Genomic DNA, 24,955 nt, shown 5'->3' with positions numbered 1-24,955 from the left:
ACCCAGGTGAATCGATGAGGACCTTGCGGCGGTGGTGGTGTGGTCGGTCCGTCGTCCATCTTGGCACCTCCATGTGCCCCGCGGCTACGACGATGTATTCTGCCGTGGCTCCAACCATGCCGTACGAGATGACGGACAAGAGCGGCGGCGGTTGTGCCGGTGTTCACAAGTGGACAAGAAGCATCCAACAAAAGGGAGGATAAGGCCTCCATTCTTTTTTTATTTGATTTGATTGACAAGTCTAGAGCAGAGGGACGTTTTTGCTAGGTACGCATGATTTATTTGCCAACATGGTCATGTTCCAGCATGTTAATATACTTAGTTTAGATACGATGTCAAATGGCTACACAAATCGAATGGCACATTTGATCACAATACCATATAAGAATTAAATGTCATAGATAGCCTATGAAATCGTGAAATGAAACTGCATATTGAGAGAGGTAATTTCATTCTTCAATTTCAATCTGTAAAGCTGACGTGGCTGTGTTGGAAACTGTGATATGAAATCTTCCACTGAGACTGGCCTTACAAATGTTTTTGAGGTATGTTTCATCTGGGTTTTCCGGACGCATGTTGCAAGTGTGTTTATCTGGATGTTGCATATGTTTCACACATACGTTGCATGTGTTTTATTTGGATATTGCGTCTGGTTGCCATGGTTTTTAAGTATGTTTCAGGTGTTTTTTTTCTAGTGTTTTATATGCATGTTTCAAGTGTTTTAACTGCCTTCAGACATATGTTGCAACTGTTGTATTTGGATGTTTCAAAAATAGATCGGGTGCTGCATCTCTCTTCCCCACCTCTGCTGCACCGTCTCTGCCGGAGCCGGCAGGGCATCCATACGACGCTGCGGCCAGGGTCTTCCCGAATCGAAGGCGCCGTGCGCCCTTCCCCTCTTGAAGCTCGGGCTGCATGGGTCCCACATGCAGCGTGAAACGGGCACGGCGCTGCATGGCGTGGGGTGGGGGGCTCACAGAGGGGAGCACGCCTGAGATGGCAGCGCAGTAGTGGGATGGGGGTGTGGAGGAGATAGGCTGCGGATGGGGATGCGCGCACGCATGCTGGCGTTATTTCTGTATGTGGGTGCCGATTTTAGAGATGGACAACCGGGTGCTAGGTGTACAGATAATAATATGCAAAAAGAAGGTTCACCAGTACTGAGAGTTTGGTACTGTTTGCTTTGCCCGTACGCTGTGAAGTCATATATAGTTTTTGGCAACCGAGGCACCCGCACACAGCAAACGACTGTTTGCTTTGCCGTTGTGCATCATAAGAGTTTATGAAATACAATTCAAATTATTGTTATTTAATAGTCTGCGGGCTTTACCAGCCGTCTCTGAAAATAGTTGGATTTCAATATTTTCTGAAGATACATATTTACAGGTGGCTCCAACTCTAGCGGCCTCTGCAAATGTATCTTCGCAGACTTCAGGCTTTACCAGCTGTCCACACAATAAAGAGCATGCCCATCACGCCCGCACGCGCATGTATAAGTGAACGATGCAAGACGCCATCTCATCCCATCACCTGTGCCATTCTAATCCTTCTGGCCGGCCTGACGGCCTCTTCCCAGTTCTGTAAAAGTTTCTCGAAATTTTTATTAAACAAATATTTCCAATAAAAGGAGGAAGCAAGCAAGATAAGGTAGCACATGGTAGAAACAGCATGTTGCTGTGTCATTCTAATCCGCATGTTGTTGTTGTTTCGGTCGCGGTCACTGTTAATACAGCATGTTCGCTTGGTCGTATTTGGCTTATAAGCCATGGCTTATCAGTCAACAAATAATATTTTTCTCTCACACGAAATCAGCCAACAGTACTTTCAGTCATGACTTATCAGCCAAAAAAGCTCAAACGAACAGGACAGTTATCGTCAACTCATGAAAAAGAAACAACAGTTATTAAGAGCTTGGCTTCTGACGAAAAGGTTGAAGAGATATCACACGCTACAGAATGTACACTTTGGTGCTTCAGGCCATACCAAGTCCCAATGTCCCATCCCAACCGGAGGCGGTGGCATCGCTATCGCAGGTTGTCGAGAGAGAATCCTGCAACTCCACTGCTCCGTCCGACGGAAAGCACTCCATCACTAGGGTAGGGAAAGGCCATGATTCCATGAATTAAAGCCGAACTGCCGAAGGACGAAGGCTCTGCTACGTTTTTTCTGCTACGTGTTTTTTAACCACGCGGCCTCTCGCACTGTCGCGCACGTTAAACTCTCCCCGCGCGCGCCAAAGTTGAAGTTACCTTTCTGCTGCGGGGGTAGAGTGGAGAGGAGATAGTGATGTGACTTGCGTTGGAAAATACGAAGTATATGATGGTCACCACTAGCACAGTAGAATATATTTTCCTCCGTCAAAAAATAAGCAACATTTTTTACCTCCAAACATCTTGTTTTACTGTTCATCTTATTGGAGTTTTTTATTGGCCATATTTTTCATATTTCTACTGGCGTTATTATCAATTGTTAGTAAGAAAGTCCAATAAAAATCATCAAATTTTATTGGTACCACCTAAGAACCGCTACTATAAATATTTATACTATCGATTTACTATTTTTTCAGAAATTGCAAATTAGGCTAAAAATAGGTAAAAAATTACGTGGCGGTTTTATTAAGGAAATCTCGCCACTGTAAAATCGGGCTAAAAATAGAGAAAATTACCTAAGAAGGCCCAAAGGTTTTTAGGTTTCAAAAGTCGAACTCAGAACCTTAGGCTTCATGCGTTACAAATCTTACCACTGCACTCTAAAGTCACTTGTTCATTAATAGCATAAATATTCCTTTAGTCTTAAGTTTATCAGATTTTAAAATGGAGTTTTGAAGCCCTAAATGGATTCAAATAAAAAATGTTTCAACTACAAAGTTTTAAATCTAGTCGAGATCTACAACTTTGCTTCTGATTATTTTCCCACCAGATGTCATTTGATAAATTCAAAAAAAATATGAATTTTAAAAATCATTAATCTTAAAACATAATTTCCGAGACCTAAATGATTTGAAAAAGTAGTCAAGGACAAAGTTGTCGATCTTTTTGAATACTACAAATTTCCTTCAAACCATTTTTGCATCCCAAATCATTTGAAAAATTCAAAAAAATAATTTCATAGTGGCACTAGGTTAAGAAATAACCGCTAGTATAAATGCATTTTTACTGGTTGTTTTCTTAAGTCTATCGCTAGTACAAATACATGACATCTACTGATGGTAGACTTAAGAAAACAGCTAGTAAAAATGAATTTACACTAGCGGTTTATAGCCATGGGCCCACAATTTCATTTCTACTAGCATCTATAAACTATGAACCATCACTGAAAAAATCACAAGCATCAGCAAAAATTGATTTTGTACTAATGATGTCGTTGACATGACCTCCTGCTCTTGTTAGGCTAACTTTTGATGAAATAAACTTAGACATAAACATGATCTTAAACTTAGTCTAAACGTGGTCACTAACTCAACTTAGTGCGGAAATTAGATCTTAGGTACTGACCAGAGCCTGTAGATGCCATATGAGTGCCTATGACATAGTGTTGGGGAAACGCCCTCGCAGCGACATCCCCACCTTCACATTTTGTGCCTCCAGACCAAACCGAACAGTTAGGACGTGTATGAAAAGAGAGGGAGTTCTGTTGTTGTGGACTGTAAACAAAGATTCTATCGGTAACATCCAAAGCCTTATGAGGAGAGAAGAAAGATTATAGGAAGCGATTGGGAATTTACTGGAGCTCAAATCAAGGTGATGAAGACCAGTGAAGCAAAAGGTCGTTTAAGACAAAAAAAATGAGGGTCAATCAACGATGGGAGAATATTCATGCATCAATGCCGTCCCAACCGCATGGACCATGCATCTTTGTCATGGGAGCATCCTTCGGACATGTCTTTCTCATTTATTTTGGAGTTGTTTATAGTACATGGATACTATATTCTCTTTGTATTAGGATCCTAGAGGAAGATCTATGTTTGACTGAAATAAAATAAAAATAAAAAACTGAACATTTTAATCAAACAAATCGGTCCAATAAAAGGCGGAAGCACAAGGTGGTTAAATATATCAAGTTAAACAGGATAAGCGGGCAACAGAAGACTCAAAGAACTTTGTTAAGTGGATAAGTTAAAAGCCAGCTAACAAAAGCCGTGCAGCTGATAGCCATGCTGGTAGCTATCTGCAACCATGCCGAAACAAAAGTCATATATGCTGAGATAGACGTGCCACATGCTGCTGTTGTTTCGGCTGGTAGCTGTCGCTGCTGACGTTATCGTCAACAGAAGAAAAAAGGAACAGCTTGGCTTCTGACGAGAAGGTAGCACCCAAGCCCCAACCAGAACCGATTTCATCGCTATCGCAGGTTTTGAAAGAGAGAATCCTGCAAGGGTCACGAGTGCTCCACCTACGTACTGCTCCGTCCGACGAAGAGCACTCGATGCATCGCCAGGGCAAGGCCATGAAGTAAAGCCGAATTGCCGAAAGAAGGCTCTGCTACATTTTTCTGCTTCGCGTTTTTTTCTTGAGACCACACCCTCTCGCGAACGTAAAAACTCTCCCCGAGCAAAAAGTTGAAGTTACTATTATGCTGCTGAGGCAGAGTGGAGCGGAGAGAGTCATGTGACGGGTTGAAATATGTGATGGTCTCAGAGACTCAGGCATGGATCTATGTCATGCATGGGAGCATCCTTCCCATATGTCTTTCTTATTTATTTTGGAGTTGTTTATAGTACATGAATACTATATTCTCCCATACAACATTATCTTTTCTATTTGTATTAGGATTCTAGAGGAAGATCTATGTTTGACTGAAATAGAAAAAACTGAACATTTTTATCCAACAAATCGGTTCAATAAAAGGAGGAAGCACAACGTGGTTAAATAAATCATCGAGTTAAACAGGATAAGGCAGGTAACAGAAGCCAGCTAACAACATTTCACTGTTGTAGCTGCTGCTGCTGGCTGTGGCCTCTCTCGCATTTCACTGTAGAATTACTGTAGACAATACTAATTGCAGCCAGCCATAGCAGCTGGTAAAGGCCAGCTGATCAGGCGAATGGTTGCAGATGGCATGATCACTCAGATAGACGTACTACATGCTGCATTTGTTTCGGCTAGTAGCTGTGGATGCTGACGTTATATATCGTCAACAGAAGAAAAAGGAACACCTTGGCTTCTGACGAAAAGGTGGCACATGCTTGGTAGTATGCGTGGTGCTTCAGGCCATCCCAAGTCCCAACCAGGAACTGCCGAAAGAAGGCCCTGCTACCTTTTTCTGCTACGCGTTTTTTCTTGGGACCACACCCTCTCGCGCACGTAAAAAGGTTATTTTGATTCAAACCATTACAATTCTCGTGCTTTAGAGATTTGCCATTACAATTTAGCTATTTAGAAATTTACCATTATAATTATTGAAGTTGCTGATAATTGCCATTATGGACGTATCCAACGCCCTTGGACCCACCTGCAGGTGTTGCATGCATACTGTATTTCCGTATGGACCGAATTGCCCCTGTGGACAAAAGGATAAGGCCCGATTCCTATCAGCTCGATTTAGCGTTTCAGTCGTACGTGTCCGTGGCTGAACATGACCGGAGGCGTACTAGCTTTCCAGCAGCCTCGATTCAGGTCTCGCCGGAGGCGGCTTTGCAAACCGGCGCAGGTGCAGGCTGCCGGTCGTGGCATGCGAGCAGTCGCGGGCGGGCCGTCACTGCGGAGGCAGTCGCGGCGGTGGCGGGCGCAGGTGATGCGGCGGAGGCAGGCGGACGCTGCGGAGGCCGTCGCGGCGGGCGTCACTAGCGCGGTGGGCGGACGCTGCGGAGGTAGTCGCGGCGGGCGCAACTGGCGCGGCGAGCGGACGCTGCGGAGGCAGTCGTGGCGGGCGCAGCTAGCGCATGCGGTCATTGCGAAGGCAGGTGCTGCAGCGCTGGTGGCTAGAGCAGGCACTGCTTCAGCACATGCAAATGCTGTTTTCTAAGAAACCTGCAACACAAATTCCTTCAAAGCTACATCACAATTCACGCCTGAACTTATCAAGCACAGTACATAGGCCAAATTTGACAAATCAAAAGCCGTCGAAATGGAAACCATACCACATAATACAAAAGATTTCATTAGAACAGAATCACAAACTGAACATGCTAAAGGCAGCAACTACATTCAGAGTAACATCGAACAGGTTTCAGACTTTCAGCTAACATTCAGGCATTCAGATCAAGCATACATTCCGAGTAGACAGGAGGCAGTGAGCATTCAGAACAGAGAGACATTCAGAGCAGCAGCGTGGCGGGGAGGGTAGAGAGACATTCAGAGCAGCTAACATTCAGAGCATTTAGAGAAGAGAGACATTCAGAGCAGCTCGCCGGCGCATCCAAGCCACGACGCGGTGGCCGAGCTCCATCCGCGGTCGCCGTGACGCACTGCCGCGCGGGCTCTGCAAGGCACGAGCTGGCGGCGGCTCCTGCTGCCCGTGCGGATGGGGGTGGTCAGCAGGGTCGCCGGGTGTCGGGCCAGGGCGCGGCGCGCAAGTGGGCGGCCGGGAGATGCCCTGCAGCGTAGGAGAGCAGCCGTCGGTGCCTCCCCGAGCTTCCCCTTGGTCGCCATGGTCGAATCTGCAGCGAGGAGGACAGCGAGTGACGGCTGGTGGCCAGGCGCTTCGTCGGGGGGGGGGGGGTCGCAGAGGACCAGCACCAGCGGGGACGACGTGCAGGGGACTACCGCTTGCGACGACCGCCTGCCTGCGCCCGCCACCGCTTGCCTGCGCCTGCAACCACCCGCGACCTCCCGCGCCAGGCCTGGAGAGCCGCCTTCGCCTGCCTGCGCCTGGCACCCGCCTGCGCCCGCGCCGGCCTGGAGAGCCGCCGCCGGCCACCTGCGCCCGCACCAGCCTGGAGAGCAGCCGCCGCTGAGAAATGAATCGAGCGGGTAGGGTTCGTCTTCGGGGCTGAATCGGTCGTATGGCCAGGATGCCTTATCTTTTGTCCACAGGGGCAATTCGGTCAATACGGAAATACAGTATGCATGCAACACCTGTAGGTGGGCCCAAGGGCGTTGGATACGTCCATAATGGCAATTATCAGCAACTTCAACAATTATAATGGCAAATTTTCAAATAGCTGAATTATAATGGCAAATCTCCAAAGCATGAAAATTGTAATGGCTTGAATCAAAATAACCCAAACTTTTATGCTGCTTGGGCAGACTGGAGCGGACAGCGGAGAGAGTCATGGGTTGGACTATGTGATGGTCTCAGAGGCTCAGACTGAGGTGTCGACATGACCTGATGTTTTTGTTTGGCTAAAGTTTCCCTTGGGCTATATGGCATACTGGAGTACAAACCAGATCAAAAGCTTATGGTAGTAGTACATTCTTTATAAAAATATCTAAAATTGAACTAAATATATAATAAAAAAATTAATATTTATAACATCAAACAGATATACTCCCTCTGTTCCTAAATAACTGTCGTTTTTTATTTCTGTGCAGTAAGTTTCACTGGATTTATAGAAAATACATGCAATATTTGTATCTCTAAATAAATTTATTATGAAAATAGATTCAACAATCTATCTAACGATATCAATTATGTACCATAAATATTAATATTTTTTATATAAAATTAGTCAAAGTTTTTTCTCAGGAAGCAAGAACGACAATTATTTAGGGACGGAGGAGTACTATCTTCGGCAAAGAAAATAGTATAATATGAATACATAGATAAAGGGACAAATCTAATGCTTTTTTGACATCATAATTATTGATATTTTTTTTTGTATCGGACAGGCTAGCGCCCCGACGTCCGATCCAGGCGCTAGCGTCTGCACGGTGCTCGCACTGGGAGCGTGCGAGCGCCTACCGCGTTAGGCTCGCGAGCGACCACACCAGAAGTGGGCCCGCGCCGCCCCCGAACATCACCCGTACCGCCCCGGACGTCGCCCATGCCACCCCAAATGTTTCCCGCGCTGCCAGCGTCTTCCCACACGAATCTCATATGCAACACCCCGATCTACTTTTGAAACATCATATACAATAGTTGCAGCATACAAAAGAATACAGATGAAATACTTGAAACAAGCGTCTGAAACACTTGCGAAAACGCCCGCAAAATATTTGAAAACCATTGTAAAGATATGCAGCATCTAGATAAAAACACTTGCAAACATACGTATGAAATACTTGAAAACACTTGAAAACACTTAAAACATATGTTTGCAACATGCATGTATATGCAACATCCGCATCTACTTTTGTAACATCCAGATAAAACACTTGGAACATAAGTTTGGAACAGATGAAATATTTGGAACATGCACTTGGAACATACATGTGTAACCTTTACATCATGTGCAACCTCCCGATCTACTTTTGCAACGTCGATATACAACACTTGCAACATACCTCGAAAATATCTGAAACACTTGAAACATACTCTTGCAACAGATGAGAAAGGGAAAGGAGGTCGTCAGCAGCGCAGTGAGCAGCACGTGGTGCTCCAGGTAGTGCTCGAACATATCATCGATGTCCTTGGCCATGACCATGCGGTTGATGTAGGCCAGCATGATGTTCAAGAACGCCTCCTAATCGCCCAGCTGCCCCCACCGAGGGCGGCGCAGTGGATGTATCCCGTGGCGGTGATGCTCAGTTGCTGCGAACGGGCGGAACCACATTCAGATAGCTGCCGCCGCCACCGCCCGCAGCTAAAGCAATCCCATCAGGCGACAAGAACAACAGCGACTCGTGCCTGGTGAATGTGAGAGGAGCATGGGGATGGCTGAGCTCGTTGTGCCGTTCGCCAGGTGAGGATGAGAGGAGTTTGAAGAAGAGACATGGTATAGGAGGTGGTGTTGTGGAGGCTGAGAAATGAGTGGATAAGAATTAACTAAGGAATGAGTGGTTGTCCGTGCCTGGAGTGTGTCCGATATTTTGGAGAGGGTCGGACGCTCGGGTTCACTATAACACAACATACCTTTGCCGACACTTTTTATAGTGGGCAAAGGGCACCTTTGCCGATAGATAACCTCCCGCTAAAGGTTTTGCCGACAATTTAGAAATAGTCGCGGTAGAAGTAGTCGGCGAAACTTTCGCCGACAGTTAATGGAATCCCCAACACTTTTTGTGTAGACAAATGGTGCACCTACGCCGATAGTTGAAACCTTTGCCGACAGTTAGAACATTTCTCGACAGTATGTGTGTCGGCGAAACCATTTCCAAGGTATTTGTGAATCATGCCCTATCCGGCAACTAAACTATTGGCAAAACTCTACTGTAGATATAGATATAGATATAAATACAATTTGAATAATTTGATAAATCCAATGTTGTTCATATAGCTAGAAGGCATCACATTGAGCAAATTCACTTGATTTTATAGAAATAATATATTAGATCTTCCATACATACACCAACGGGATATTATATATATATATATATATATATATATATATATATATATATATATATATAGTAGGTCAAGTGATGATCATAGTACATAGATCCATACATATACAGGTCCACGATATAGATTAGTCACTAGCAGACATATATAGACATATACTACAAGTCTTGTACTAACTGGTTATGGCTAAAGCTACCACCCTAGCAAAGTTTTTCCGTGACGGCCGAAACCGTCAGCGAAAGTACCTAAAACCGTCAGGAAAGAGTTTCCATGACGGTTACCGTCAGGGATAACCCGTCAGGAACCGAACGTCACGGAAAGTGTACCTTCCCTGACGGAAAACCGTCAGGGACTATTCCCTGACGGTTTCTACCGTCATGAGAGATTTTCCCTGTCCGATTTTTCGATTCCGTCAGGGAAAAAGTTCCTTGTCAGTTAAAGTGCCATCAGGGAAGGTTGAAACTTTTCCTGCTAGTGGCTGTACCATCAGGGAAGGTTGAAACTTTTCCTGCCAGTGGCTGTACCGTCAGGGAAGGTCCAATATTTACCTATCAGTTACAATACCGTCAGGGAAACTTCATTTTCAATATTCAATAAAATCTCACTGAACTATTCAAATCATAACGGATCCTTTTAGTCACACACCAACTAGCATTAAATATTACACTCAAGTGTCTGATACATATAATCACCATTCAAGTTGTTCATACACTAGATAGTTCATTCAATGGTCAACAAATCATAAGCTACATTCTAAGGGCCTTGCAAAATAAAGCAGACCCAAGTTACAATGCTATAGTTCATGGAACTAACATATAGGAAATAGAAGTTTAGTAATTACTACTTCCTACAAGCCCTTCGACAACAATACACAATAGCTGCTACATATCCATTCATCTCCATATCCTACGGTCAAAACAACGAAAAAATAATGATTCATGAGAAATCTTGTTAAATATGCAGTTGATTGCTTGTCCAACGTCTCTGAATTAAAAGAGTGACCATAGAGAGCACTACAATATATCGGCAAGAGTACTATGATGTTCTTACAGATTCTTGTTGGAGTTGGCAAGCTTCTGTGCTTCTTGTCCTCTGCTGACATCTTTGTATATATCCAATTGCCAATGCATGTGTTTGCCTTCACCCATGATAACCTGTCAAAAGATATTTGAATGCTGAAAATATTACAGTGGAAGCAGCCAAGCAGGCATGCATACTCGGGGAAGGAAAAAAAACAGCAAAAAAGCCATCAATCCCAAGCATGCTCAGATTAATCCTAACAATTGAATACTGATTATTGTGGTGCTCTAGCACCTCCTACTAATCCGAACAATTCGGTTGCTGAAAGATGACAGCTGCTAATTGTTGTGCAATAACTTAAGAACAAATAGCCAACTAGATTATGCAAATAAAATTGAATGTTCTAGCACTTTATTGAAGAATAAATAAATTACCCAAAACAATCTGATCCATACTAACAAAATTATGCAAATAATTTAATAGTGCACCTACAATCAGACGATATACAGGTCAACTAGAGCAAAAATGAAGTGCACAGAATAATCTTACCAAGCCACTCTAGTCTTCCTTAAGCATGACAAGTGGTATCTCTTTTTTTTTGCAATGACCTACGAAAAATAAGAACCAACATGACCGATATTTTTGGAGCATTGATTGCAAACAAACATTTTGATAAGTCAGGACTGCATTCCATGATATGACTTGCTGAGTGACAATAGTGCATACTTAGAGAACTGTACAATAAAAATCAGTTTTGTAACTCAGCTCTTGATTTGCAGTGTTGCACAAAGTAAAAAATATGGAATTGGAAAGAAGCACACTCCTAATAAAACACTAAAGCCTAGTCTTCTACATAGCAGTGTTCCATTGAATTGGTTGATCACAGAATCAATGAAACTACATGGAACTACTATCTAATATTGAATTGGTTGTTGCCTCCACAAAGTACTTGCAGCACTCACCAGATACCATGCAATAGTCATCATCTTTTCTTTGGGCACCTGTCTCTCATCTCAACACTATTGAAGACATCACTTGCCCCACTCGCTTATCTGTTCGAAGATTAAAGGACTGCATCAATCAGTGAAGTTTAAATCCTCATTAGGTACTTTGGTAAAGTGTAGAAGTAGAATCTTTTTTATTGCAATTCAAATACAAATATAATGTGACTGATAACAGCTGTGCATACTTAACAAGAAATGTACACTAAAAACAGTTTTCGAAGCCAGATTAGTATGGAACTTGAAATAAGCATACTCCTGAAACTCTAAAGCCTATCTATAGTGTTGTGCAAAACACTAAAATGGTCCTAAAGACATGTGTAAACAATGAATTAAGATTCATGTAAATAAATAGTTAAACAACATGCTAGCCTCCCAAATCTTATCAAACCAAATATTTTTTTCAGTGTTGTTTTAGCAAACACTTGACAACTTTTATTCATGAAACTTGCTACTGCAGCCCATATCAGGATATATAATGGAACAATCATTCATGTGCAGCTCTAAAAATTCAACCAACAATTTCAGAGCAGCTATAAAGTGGCTAACTCTAGGCAGTAGAAAAAAATGCATGTAGGACGACAATCATGTGCTCTTGGAGAAATAAAGAATTCATGTTGACTGCACATTACATACCACATCTAATTCTAAAATGAGATTGATAATATGATGGGATAATTGCTAATTTTGACAGTGCTCTTGACCTTCAATACGAATTTGATACTAAAAAACTTCAAACTACATGGAGTCAATATCTTACCATTGGAGCACACAACAGGCCTATATCCAGAATGTGATCAACCAGACTGGAAATGAGTGTAATCAGATCTGCAATGTTGTGCAAAGTATGGAATTAAAAAAGAATTCTCACATGCAGATGAACAACTTGTGATCATAACAATAGTTAAAACAGACACATCTAGCGGAACTAACCGGCTAAAACAGACACAAGTGGTAAATGTTACACTTAGTAGTCTTGGTACATATAATCATATATATCTTAAAATTGTACATACATAATATAGTACAATGTTCTACATTCTAGTTGCCTTGCAAAACAAAGTCAGAACAAAGAGCAAAGCTGCAGTGCTACAAATGTAAGAAATAGAAGTAACTACTACTACCTAATAGGCCCTGTGATGGCAATGCATCAGCTACTGCACATCTCTGGTCCCTCTCTACATTCAAAACAAGATAAATGGAACCATTCATGAGATCATCATATGTCATGGGACTTTAAGGAAAACTGATTGACATTGTATCATAGATGAGCTAACCAAAGCAGATCTGATTATTTACTTCTGTTCAAGAGTAAACTAAAGATTAGATACTAGTTTCAGTATTCACACTTGCAAAACGATTAAAAAAAGTTCAGCATTTATTGTTCAAATTTAGTCTTCTAGTACCCAAAAAAAATTAATAGCAAAGTCATTTTCTAGGGAAATAACATCTTCACAGTTATCAGAGATTTATTTAAGGCATGATTTGTTGGCGTCCAAAACTGAAAGTAAGTAGTAATTCAGTACATCATTTGTTTAGCTTGACTCCAAATACATTCTCAACTACTCCTATCTTTTTTCCCAGACAATGCACATACATAGTTCCAAACAATTAAAGAACCACATACACACAATTATTTTTCTACATTAATGTTAACCTGATATCTAGCATAGCATTGCAAACATGATTTATCTGAATTGCAGAATCTCTAGCTTATCTGAATTTACTCACAAATACATATATAGCCATTCCTAGATCCTAATCACGAAGAAGCACATCCTTCCAAGATATGAATATCCACAGTACCACTAGAGATTTGAACAATAGATTGAGTATGCTAGAATCACAGAAACGGCTGTAGTGCCATTGGACTAGAGCTCACCCGGGGGGTTAGGTTGCTGGGGATTGCAGCCTCGCCGGTCGCTCTTCATGGAGAAATCCTGTCGCCGTGGCCACCGCACCCGATTCAAGTTATTTCTCAATACTGAAAGTGGTTTAGCCACATGGTGAAAATAAAAGAAGTACTAAAGTTACAAAAATAATCTTTACAAATACAGAGTAAAATAGAAATCTTGCATCGTTGCAACACCTTAGGATTAGATCTTGTGTATATTTTCAGAGGGTAATCTGTACACTCTAGAAACATTTCACTGGGCATAAATTTATTAAATAAATCTGCATAATATGTATTACGAAGAATGCGTTCAACGGATTGAAACTCACTAGCTTTGTGTATGCTTTATCAATTAAATCTCTGGAGTCTGGACTGCCCTTGAATATACTGTTCCATCTATGATGCGATAAGGATAACAAATCTATATGAAACATAGAACAGTCAGATCTTGGTGTCTGTTTGTAACTTCTGAAAATACTCTCAGTTCAAAGAAATAATCTACTCCATGGCCGGGTACCTCGTGCAGCGCCACCACACTATGGATCTCAGGGATGCGACGGCGGCGGCAACCTTGGCTTCGCCCATCTTTGGCTGTGGCCGTCCCGAGCCCCTGCGACACACACCGCATGTCACGCACATAGGAGGCGGGCGAGCGAGCAAGTGGACGGTGGGGACTGGGGAGAAGGGGAAGGAAGAGGACGAACCTGGGAGGATGACGGCCGGTCTGGCGGCGGCAAAGGCAGCGGCGCCAGAGGGGACCGTGGCACGAGGGCGCGGAGGAGAGAGGAGTGGGTGCATGTCGCTGTCGTGCCGGCGCCGGTGCCGGGTGCGATGCCGAGTTGTTCCGCGATCCCATGGTCTTGAGTTGGGAGGAGAGGGATGAAGGGGGAGGGGGAGCTCGTCTAGGTACCAGGGACGGGAGGCGGTGGCGTCCTTCCCTGCGATGCTCCGCCGCCGTCTAAGGAGAGAAGGGGAAGGGGAATGGGGAAGAGTCTGGGAGGTGGATGGATAAGGACGAGAAGATTTTTTCATCGCGCGCCCGAGTGCACCTCCCATCCGCGCCATTATTTTCGCTCCTTCTCCCTTACCTGTGGGCCATGCCCAGCGTTGGAGCGTGCGATACTTGTCTTTCCCTTGTTTTTCGGGGGAGCGGCGACAGCTCCTGACGGTCCTGGCACTTTTCGCCTCGGTTTCCCGCACACGCCAGGGAAGAAGTAGCGTCCGTGACGGGAGCTTCTGAGCCGAGACGAGTGCTCCCTACCGCAGGGGAAAAACTGAGCTGGGGTAGTGAGAGATCAATAGATCATGACTTGGGCACAAAAGTGGCATTCAACGCTTCCATGTCTATAGTAGGTGCAACCAAAAAAACATAACTGCAATTCATGTCTTCCTGCAGCAATTCCCGGACACTTATTGCCACTCCAAAATACATAAAAACACCAACTTGGTGCACATATGGTTGCTGCCACTCCAGCTCTCTGATCGAACCTCAAAAGGTTGCCAATCCAAAATACTTGCAACACCACATAGCTTAAGTACCTAACATGAAAAAATGGCAAAATGTCAGTGAAATGTGCTCTATATCATTAACTCTTGCTTTGTTACTGGGTGCAAATAGTGAATCAATATTACTGTACAATGGGCAGATATGCTATCAACTATTTGGTGACATAGGCCCATTATATAATTCCATTCAATCTAGTTAGCAATGACGTGCCAACTACAAGCAGCGAGCTAGGTACCAACAGCTTAATAATGGTATATAATTGTCATCTTGGATTCAACAAGGTCAACATTATTTTGTACCAAGCAGTTTAATTGTCATCTTGGATTCAACAAGGTCGAACCCGGGACCTACCGGTCACAGGCGGTAAGACTCTACCGCTTGCACCAAGCCCGCCCTTCAACTTAGACCATACAGATCTGGTACTCATTTCTGATTTCCTATCAGGTGGCTATACAGTGTTTAACCTTGCTTATTTTGTATCAGATTGGTCCATTCTCTGACCATGCATGAAAAATCACTTCATTCATGAGCAAATAAGTAGAATTCTATGGTCACCTCACAATGTCAGCATTCCTCTCTAGACCTGAAAACAATGTGACATAAAATAGGAAATCAATCACGTTTCATCAGCGGAAGGAAGACTAGAAATACATTTGAGCTGCAGTTACATTCCTGTAGACTACCAAGTACATAACAAGTGGTGAATACTTAGAACGCTTTGCACCAAGTATTAAATGATAATTTCAGGCTTATAAGTTACATCAGATAGCTGGTAGACATACCAGGACTTCATCATAGAAATTTGAGAATGACTTTGCCAAGTCCTGTATACTGCTCGGTGTAGCATTATTAAACACCCCCCCCCCCCCCCCCCCCCCCCCCTAAAACATATTCTGTAGCAAATGACTGCTGTTTAAAATGGAGAGGATGCTCATGGAGAGAACAAATACTAAGACCCAAGTTCAAAGAACTGAAGACAATCATGTTAGCCTTCATATGAGCCCAAAGTAAAATCTTAATTGCACATTCAGTAAGAGTATGAAACATCAAAAGGAAAAATATCACATAACAAAATTATAGCCGCATAAGGAAATAGCAAGCAGACAATGTTGTACTTGCAATAGAAAACCATAAATTAAATTCTTAACATTAAAGGTGAAGTACAATTCTTCATGTCAAAGAAGTTTCTAGAGTCACTGCTATATCCTAAAGTCAAGTGCAAATGTTATTACGACATTGTACAATATTAGACAGAAAGAGCAAGGGGTCATACTAACATCTCATTAGCTAATTCACAATCAATAGTCTCCAATATTTCATTGCACAAACTAAACGAAGGGCAGAGAGGTACCATTTGAGCATGAGCTAATTTCTTCAGTAGCACCACATAAGCATCAAGTAAGCACTCTGCAGAACTAAGCCATAGCCACACTTCCTGAAGAAAAGAAAGAACAAGCAATTAAAAATCACAGACAAAGATAATTTTATTGCGAGATTTTTAATTGCTTGTCACAATGTAACACCAAAACTGCTATCAGGATTAATCGAAAACATCACAATACACATCAGCAGGCTCATTTGCACAACGGCTCACAGCATTGCCAGCTACAGCATCACCGAGAGTAAGAGAACATATATCATCCTTGAGTGTTAGTCCATTCACTACTACAGAATGGACTTGTTGTCCCGGGCGGTAACAGCCTTTAGTCCCGGTTACCGCGCCGGGACAACGATCCCGGGACTAAAGGTGGAACCTTCAGTCCCGGGTCATCGAGCCGGGACTAAAGAGGGACCTTTAGTCCCGGTTGGTAACACCAACCGGGACTAAAGGCCCTCCAGCCGAGCAAACCTGGCGCACCCTTTAGTCCCGGTTGGTAACCCCAACCGGGACTAAAGGTTCCTTTTCTTTTTCTTTTTTTTTGTTTAATTTGTTTTCAGTTCAGTTACACGTATTTGTTTAATATATAATATGTTTTTATGTACGTATTCTACGCTGCTAATATAAATACACGCATGCGTATAATTACATCTAATTCTCATCTTGAGCATTATTATATTCGAATAAAGTATGAAACTATATATATTATAGATATATATATATATATGTATATATACAACACTTTCATAATCTTGTTCTCGAAAATAATGATATCAATAAACATTTAATTTACATCATTTATTCCTTAGGATCAAAGTAGAACTCGCCGTTGGGATTTAGCACTTTTTCTAGAAGATATCCTGCTATTGACTCTTGGACTGCTTTCAGATGGTCTTTTTGCATGACCCTTCGTTTCAACCATTCAGTCTTGCATTTGAAATAAAAGGAAACGTATTAATACACATATATGTATATATATTCATTTAAAAATAAATAAAAATTGATATATACGTACTCTGAGGACATCTTCAGGAGTTCTTCTTATGTGCGCAGTGATAAATTCACAAACGTAGTATCCACACAAGTTATTACCTGGTTTCTGCCGCAAACACCACTGTACGAGAAGAAGATTATTCTCATCATCTCACACGTAAATTGAAGTACGATATAGTAATTAAACACGTGGGGAAGTGTATATAGTACAACTTACTGGTATTTCAACTACATTAAGTGGTGCCTTGCAATCCTTGCGATGTTGCCGAATAAACTCTTTCCAAACCCTGTGCGACCAATAATGTACGATCGTTAATAAATTATGGCAAAGTCTATTCAATAATAGTTGTGCGCGAGAGATCGAAATTACCCCTGGATAATGTCTATCATATCTTGGTATAGTGCCCGTTCTTTTCTCAACGAGTCAAAGATTAGTAACCGACTTGAGTTTAACTCAATAACAATGAGTATCCAGTGAAAACTGCATTGGTTTATACACACATGTACATGCATATAAGTTGTATTGATATTACATAAAATGTGTAGACTACATTATTATTAACACTTACTCAAAGTTGTACGGGAAAAGTATTGTTGTCTTGTCGTGCTGCTTCACGAAGAACATCATGATATTCTCCTATGCTTCAGATACCCATCGCTCCTTGACAATAATACCGGTTTTGAATACGATATAAGGATCAATGAAGCCAACACTGGTGTCTTATATTCTTTGGAGCTCTGACATCTGGAATCTGTATATAAATATAAGTTACATGTGAGAATAATTATATACACGTACGCATGGAAGTGAGTTTATTAAATAAAAGTAAGAATCACTTACAAATAAAAGGAGCTAATGATTGATTTGTCCAGAGCGTCCATGTGGTATAGTTGATGCAATTCTTCGAAACTAATATGTAAGATGTCATCGCCACGAAAGTAATGATGGTCTCTAAATCTGACAAAGATCCAATGCTCACCCCTACCACACGCCTGCATGTACCACTTGTTGAGCAAGTACATTTGCGTACCCAATTCATTCAGAGCCGCAGGGTTGTACAGACTTTTGCCATATTTATAAGTCTTCTAGGTATCAACTTCCAGGTTCTGGATTGGAGCTTTGCCCATCAATTGATCCAAGGTTAAACCAGTATCTTGAAAAAAAGCATTAAGGGCTTGAACCGACACTTCTCCAGAGTTGTCTGGTCGATAGACTTCTATGTTGGAACCATATTGATTAGCAACAACAAGATTTTGCATTGGTTGCTTCTGTTGTCCGAGCTGTGGGACATCCTTCCCTGATGCTCTTTTCCTTTTCTTATCTGCATCATGTGACTTCACGAGGGAGCGGTCATAGTCTGATAGTGGCGAAGGCTTACGAAGTTCAATCATCTTTTTCTTGTGAGCATCGACCTTCTGCCTCAACACATCTCGTGGTATGTAAAAGTACGGCTTCTCCTTAAGCTTCGCTTGACTCTTGTTTTTTATATCTATAAAAAAATCTTTCACTTTTTTGTCTTCTTCAGCTGCTATTTGCTCATCAGTCTTTTCAGGAAGTATTTCTTGAGAAATAACTCTTTTTCTCGGGGTCTTCTTTGCCGCCGGGACCTTAGACGTCTTTGTAGTGCGTCGCTGTGGAGGGGGTGGGGGCGGTGTTGGAGACCAGCGTGGAGGCGATGAGGCCGGTGTTGGTGGAGACCGGCGTGGAGGCGTTGGAGATCGTTGTGGAGGCGGTGGGGCCGGTGTAGGAGTTGGAGATCGTTGTGGAGGCGATGGGGCCGGTGTAGGAGTTGGCGATCGCCGTGGGGATGAAGTCGTCTCGCCCCCCGCGACGCTGTGATGAGATGGGGAATGAATGATTAGGCTAGGCTGGGGGGAGACCCTGCTACAAAAACAAGTTGTGTGTCAATTATTTTTGAAGCCAATAGAAAATTAATGGAAAATAATATTTCATTCACTTTCATTCATACCTAGGGTGAGGTAGGGGAAGCGGTGCCGCCCCAGGAATGATGATGAAGCATTTGCACCATTGAATAAATGTCTTCTCTGCTTCTCCTAGTGTCTTCTCCCCATCACCGCCTTCAATGTCAAGGGGAACATTGCTGTAACCTTTGAGCACTCTATCGACCGAGACGCTAGCATATCCAGGTTGAATAACTGACCCATGGATTCTTGGTGTCTTCGTTCGGTCTATTGGAGATACAACCCCGACAGCCACCATGACTGATGCATTATTACCATCTAGAATGTGCAGCTCACATGTTGTTAGAGGCTCGGTAATGTCATCAACAGGGAAGCGCAACCCAGCGTCGTCTTGAATAACTGGCAGCTCCGTAGAAGCACAACTGCTTTTCATCTGACCAACGGGGCTAATGGTGACTCCCGGCGTTGATTGCGATTGCATTTGACTCATTGCTAGCTGCACTTGTCTCTTGATCTCCTCCTGCATTCTTGCCTCAAGAGATTTTTCTCGTTCACGTGATTCAAGCAATGCTTGTCGTGACTCATCAACAAATTGCTCCAATGCACGGATTCGTTCTGCCTCCTCATCCTTCTTTCTCTGGCGGCTTCTGTAGGTATCCTTGTCTGCTGGGAATGCGTGTAGCCATGGAACCGTCCCATAGCCTCTTGTTCGACCACCGTGTTCGGGATTCTCTAGGGCATATGTCAATTCATCCTTCTCTCTGTTGGGCTTGAAAACACCACTATCAGCTTCTTCCCTAGCACGAGCTAGTCTCTGTGTTGCTCTCTCAATTTTTTGGCCGAAAATTAGCTTGCCAGTGTCTGGGTCTAGGCTTCCCCCATGAGCGTAGAACCAATTCTTCGCGCGTTGAGGCCAGTTCTTCTCTATTGTTTCAGGTATGATTCCCTTGGCAGTAATCTCTGCTTCTAGGTTCTGCCACTTGGGAATAGCACTCTTATAACCACCTGATTCCATGCGATGATGGTATTGCTTCTGTCGGGCATTCTGCCAATTCCTCATCACACGTTCCTCACTGTCTTGGGATGTCTTGTATTCTACGAAGGCATCCCAATGGGACTCCAACTTGACAAACGCCTTAGCATTGAAATTCGGCGTAGCATTCTTCAAGATAAACTTTTTATACAATGTCTTCTTCCAACTCTGGAACAATGTTGCCATCTTCTTCATTGTCCAATCCCTCACTAGCTCCTTCAAAGCATCATCTGCTTGTAATGTGAAATGCTGAGTGATATCTCTCCAAGCTAGGTTCTTGTCACGATCAGATGCAAAACTAACATTAGGAGCGGATATCTTCTGTTTCCATTCACGAGCACTAACTGGGATCCTATCCCTTACAACGAACCCACATTGATTGACATATGTCTGAGCATGTGGTCCTAATGGTTTGCCGGTGTCGGTGTCGAATTCTGATATTATGAAACGGCCTTCTAATGGCTTTTTTGGCCCTCGGACTTTCCTACTTTTGTCGGTGGTTGATGTAGATCCAGAGACCGGCTACATGAGTAGAAACACAACGATTAACAACAAATATACGTACGCATGCATCTATAAGAGATGATAGATAATCTAATATACCTCGCCAGTATTTTCTTGCGCGACAATTTGTTGATCTTCAACCACCGGCATATTCAGGATATTCTCATAATCAGCAAAGTACTAACTCGTGTCATCTACATCCACATTGGTGCCGGCGTTGATAATATCCGCCATTATGTCATCACTCAAGTTATCATCCGGAGCAGCCATTTGTATCTTCAAGATAACACATAGATAGAATTACTATGGTACATAACATAAGTACATGTGATAACACATATAGAATTACTAAATCCAATTAAATATAATAACACATAATATTTCATCAATATGGAAATAAGTACATGTATATATATACACATAGAATGATACAATATATTTTCTCTCTCTCTCAACACATAGAAATAAGTGCATATGTCTATATCTCTAGATATGCATGTGATACACATAGAATGTCTCTCTAGATACAATTTTCTCTCTCTCTCAACACATGAAAATAAGTACATGTATATATACATATAGAAATAATTAAGTACATATGTATACATATAGAATCTCTCTCTAGATATATAATATATATAGAGAGATAGAATATATAATTACTAAATCCAATTAAATAAATCTAACATGAAATTAGATAAACTAGTAATAGATAATACATTTTACATATATCAAAAACTATAATAAAAAACTATCTAAAAAAACTATCTAAATAAAATACTAATTAAATTTTAATACATTTAAATCTAATATATCAAAAACTATCTAAAAATAACTAAAAACTAACAATAAACTACATGTACTTATTTTAATCTAACATACAGCCGAGACTTTGTAAAAAAAATCTAAAAAACATGGCCGATCGAGAGCAGCAGATCATATCGAGTTCGACGGAGGCCGTACGGCGTGGGCACGCGGGAAGCGTCGGCGACGGAGGGTGGAATCGGGTGCGGCGGCGGAGACGAGATGCGGCGATGCGAGCCTGGAGAATGGCGCGGCCGGGCGGGGGTAGACGACGACGGCGGCGCGGCAGAGACGAGCTCGACGACGGCGGATGGCGCGGCTAGGCGGGGCTGAGCGACGGAGGCGAGATCGAAGATGAACAGAACAGACGTTCGATATATATAGCCCGCGACCCTTTAGTCCCGGCTGGGTTGGTCTTACCAGCCGGGACTAAATGTCCTTTAGTCCCGGCTGGTGTTACCAGCCGGGACTAAAGGTATTTTTTTGGCGGGCACCGAATTTGCCGCCCACCCTTTAGTCCCGGTTCTTGGTCTGAGCCGGGACTGAAGCCCTGAAAATTTTGCCAACCCGCCCGCGTAATTGGAAAGTTCTGGGATTTTGATTTTGTTTAATACTAGGTTAATCAATTAATTCCATAGCAACTTCAATACTTTGCAATATTTATTTTAAAAAATACTATTGATTAACTAATTATTTATTGTAAATAGGAAAATTTTGTAACCTAAAGTTTTTAATTTCTTTTATGAATATAGAATATAAATGTTACTAATACTAAGTATTTTGTTAATGCAAAAATATATTTGTAACTTAAAATTAATAAAACTAATATTATTCGATAGGAAATTTATTATCACATTATTGTAACGTCAAATGTTTTAATTTTTTCTCGGTTTTTGACCAAAATTGACAGGAATTTTTTGTTGAACCTATAAAAATAGAGAAAATGTAGTATTTTTTGTTCTACAACTTTTTCAAATGAAAAAATGGCCTATATAAGGATTGTATATATTGATGAGCTTAACAAACTTGGTATTCAAAACTTTTCAATTTGAGACAATCTAGGGTCCCGAAAACTAGTTTGTAGGCGTCGAAATTTAAAAATCACAAATTTGAACCGTCCAAACATTCTCAAATGGAAAGTTGACCAAAATAACAATTGTAGATCTTTTTGAGTTTAACAAACTTGGTATTCAAAACTTTTCAGTTTGAAGTCATTTAGAGTTCATAATACTAGAGTCAAAGTGTTGTTTTTTTATTTGACCAAATTTGACTTGGTCAAACTTGCTCAAATGAGACACTAAATGACCTCAGATGAAAAAACTCTGAATATCAAGTTTGATCATCTCAGCAAGATCTACAATTGTTACATAGCTTATTTTCCCATTTGAGAAATTTTTATCAAACACTAGTTACAACTTCTTGAATCTCATATATACTTTCTAAAACTATGTCACACACTTGTGAAATTTGAACTATATTTTGTTCAAGCTTTCTCAAATGAAAAAATGTCCTATATAAGGATTGTATATATTGATGAGCTTAACAAACTCGGTATTCAAAACTTTTCAATTTGAGACAATCTAGGGTCCCGAAAACTAGTTTGTAGGCGTCGAAATTTAAAAATCACAAATTTGAACCGTCCAAACTTTCTCAAATGGAAAGTTGACCAAAACAACAATTGTAGATCTTTTTGAGTTTAACAAACTTGGTATTCAAAACTTTTCAGTTTGAAGTCATTTAGAGTTCATAATACTAGAGTCAAAGTGTTGTTTTTTTATTTGACCAAATTTGACTTGGTCAAACTTGCTCAAATGAGACACTAAATGACCTCAGATGAAAAAACTCTGAATACCAAGTTTGATCATCTTAGCAAGATCTACAATTGTTACATAGCTTATTTTCCCATTTGAGAAATTTTTATCAAACACTAGTCACAACTTCTTGAATCTCATATATACTTTCTAAAACTATGTCACACACTTGTGAAATTTGAACTACATTTTATTCAAGCTTTCTCAAATGAAAAAATGGCCTATATAAGGATTGTATATATTGATGAGCTTAACAAACTCGGTATTCAAAACTTTTTAATTTGAGACAATCTAGGGTCCCGAAAACTAGTTTGTAGGCGTCGAAATTTAAAAATCACAAATTTGAACCATCCAAACTTTCTCAAATGGAAAGTTGACCAAAACAACAATTGTAGATCTTTTTGAGTTTAACAAACTTGGTATTCAAAACTTTTCAGTTTGAAGTCATTTAGAGTTCATAATACTAGAGTCAAAGTGTTGTTTTTTTATTTGACCAAATTTGACTTGGTCAAACTTGCTCAAATGAGATAATAAATGACCTCAGATGAAAAAACTCTGAATACCAAGTTTGATCATCTTAGCAAGATCTACAATTGTTACATAGCTTATTTTCCCATTTGAGAAATTTTTATCAAACACTAGTCACAACTTCTTGATCTCATATATACTTTCTAAAACTATGTCACACACTTGTGAAATTTGAACTACATTTTGTTCAAGCTTTCTCAAATGAAAAAATGGCCTATATAAGGATTGTATATATTGATGAGCTTAACAAACTCGGTATTCAAAACTTTTCAATTTGAGACAATCTAGGGTCCCGAAAACTAGTTTGTAGGCGTCGAAATTTAAAAATCACAAATTTGAACCGTCCAAACTTTCTCAAATGGAAAGTTGACCAAAACAATAATTGTAGATCTTTTTGAGTTTAACAAACTTGGTATTCAAAACTTTTCAGTTTGAAGTCATTTAGAGTTCATAATACTAGAGTCAAAGTGTTGTTTTTTTATTTGACCAAATTTGACTTGGTCAAACTTGCTCAAATGAGACACTAAATGACCTCAGATGAAAAAACTCTGAATACCAAGTTTGATCATCTCAGCAAGATCTACAATTGTTACATAGCTTATTTTCCTATTTGAGAAATTTTTATCAAACACTAGTCACAACTTCTTGAATCTCATATATACTTTCTAAAACTATGTCACACACTTGTGAAATTTGAACTACATTTTGTTCAAGCTTTCTCAAATGAAAAAATGGCCTATATAAGGATTGTATATATTGATGAGCTTAACAAACTCGGTATTCAAAACTTTTCAATTTGAGACAATCTAGGGTCCCGAAAACTAGTTTGTAGGCGTCGAAATTTAAAAATCACAAATTTGAACCATCCAAACTTTCTCAAATGGAAAGTTGACCAAAACAACAATTGTTGATCTTTTTGAGTTTAACAAACTTGGTATTCAAAACTTTTCAGTTTGAAGTAATTTAGAGTTCATAATACTAGAGTCAAAGTGTTGTTTTTTTATTTGACCAAATTTGACTTGGTCAAACTTGCTTAAATGAGACACTAAATGACCTCAGATGAAAAAACTCTGAATACCAAGTTTGATCATCTCAGCAAGATCTACAATTGTTACATAGCTTATTTTCCCATTTGAGAAATTTTTATCAAACACTAGTTACAACTTCTTGAATCTCAT

At 41.0% G+C, this 24,955-nt stretch overlaps 1 long non-coding RNA gene across 7 annotated transcripts; it reads right to left on the bottom strand.

Moving 5' to 3' along the window:
• Nucleotides 1–9,454: 9,454 nt before the first annotated feature.
• LOC136485152 (uncharacterized) lies at nt 9,455–14,348 on the bottom strand. 7 transcript variants are annotated; one of them, XR_010766333.1, is made up of 11 exons: nt 14,001–14,348; nt 13,814–13,906; nt 13,626–13,717; nt 13,492–13,538; nt 13,285–13,386; nt 12,527–12,580; nt 12,163–12,230; nt 11,364–11,472; nt 10,951–11,009; nt 10,432–10,535; nt 9,957–10,287 (listed from the first exon to the last, which is right to left on the bottom strand). It is a non-coding gene; the product is annotated as an uncharacterized lncRNA (long non-coding RNA). The 7 variants fall into 7 exon arrangements; XR_010766332.1 differs by lacking the exons at nt 9,957–10,287; nt 13,492–13,538 and adding an exon at nt 9,455–9,929 and having other exon boundaries at nt 14,001–14,347; XR_010766334.1 differs by lacking the exon at nt 12,527–12,580 and having other exon boundaries at nt 9,958–10,287; nt 14,001–14,347.
• Nucleotides 14,349–24,955: the final 10,607 nt, after the last annotated feature.

This window comes from Miscanthus floridulus, chromosome 10 (genome assembly GCF_019320115.1).
Source record: "Miscanthus floridulus cultivar M001 chromosome 10, ASM1932011v1, whole genome shotgun sequence".
NCBI classification, from domain to species: Eukaryota; Viridiplantae; Streptophyta; class Magnoliopsida; order Poales; family Poaceae; genus Miscanthus; species Miscanthus floridulus.
This window is presented reverse-complemented; position numbering and strand designations above follow the sequence as displayed.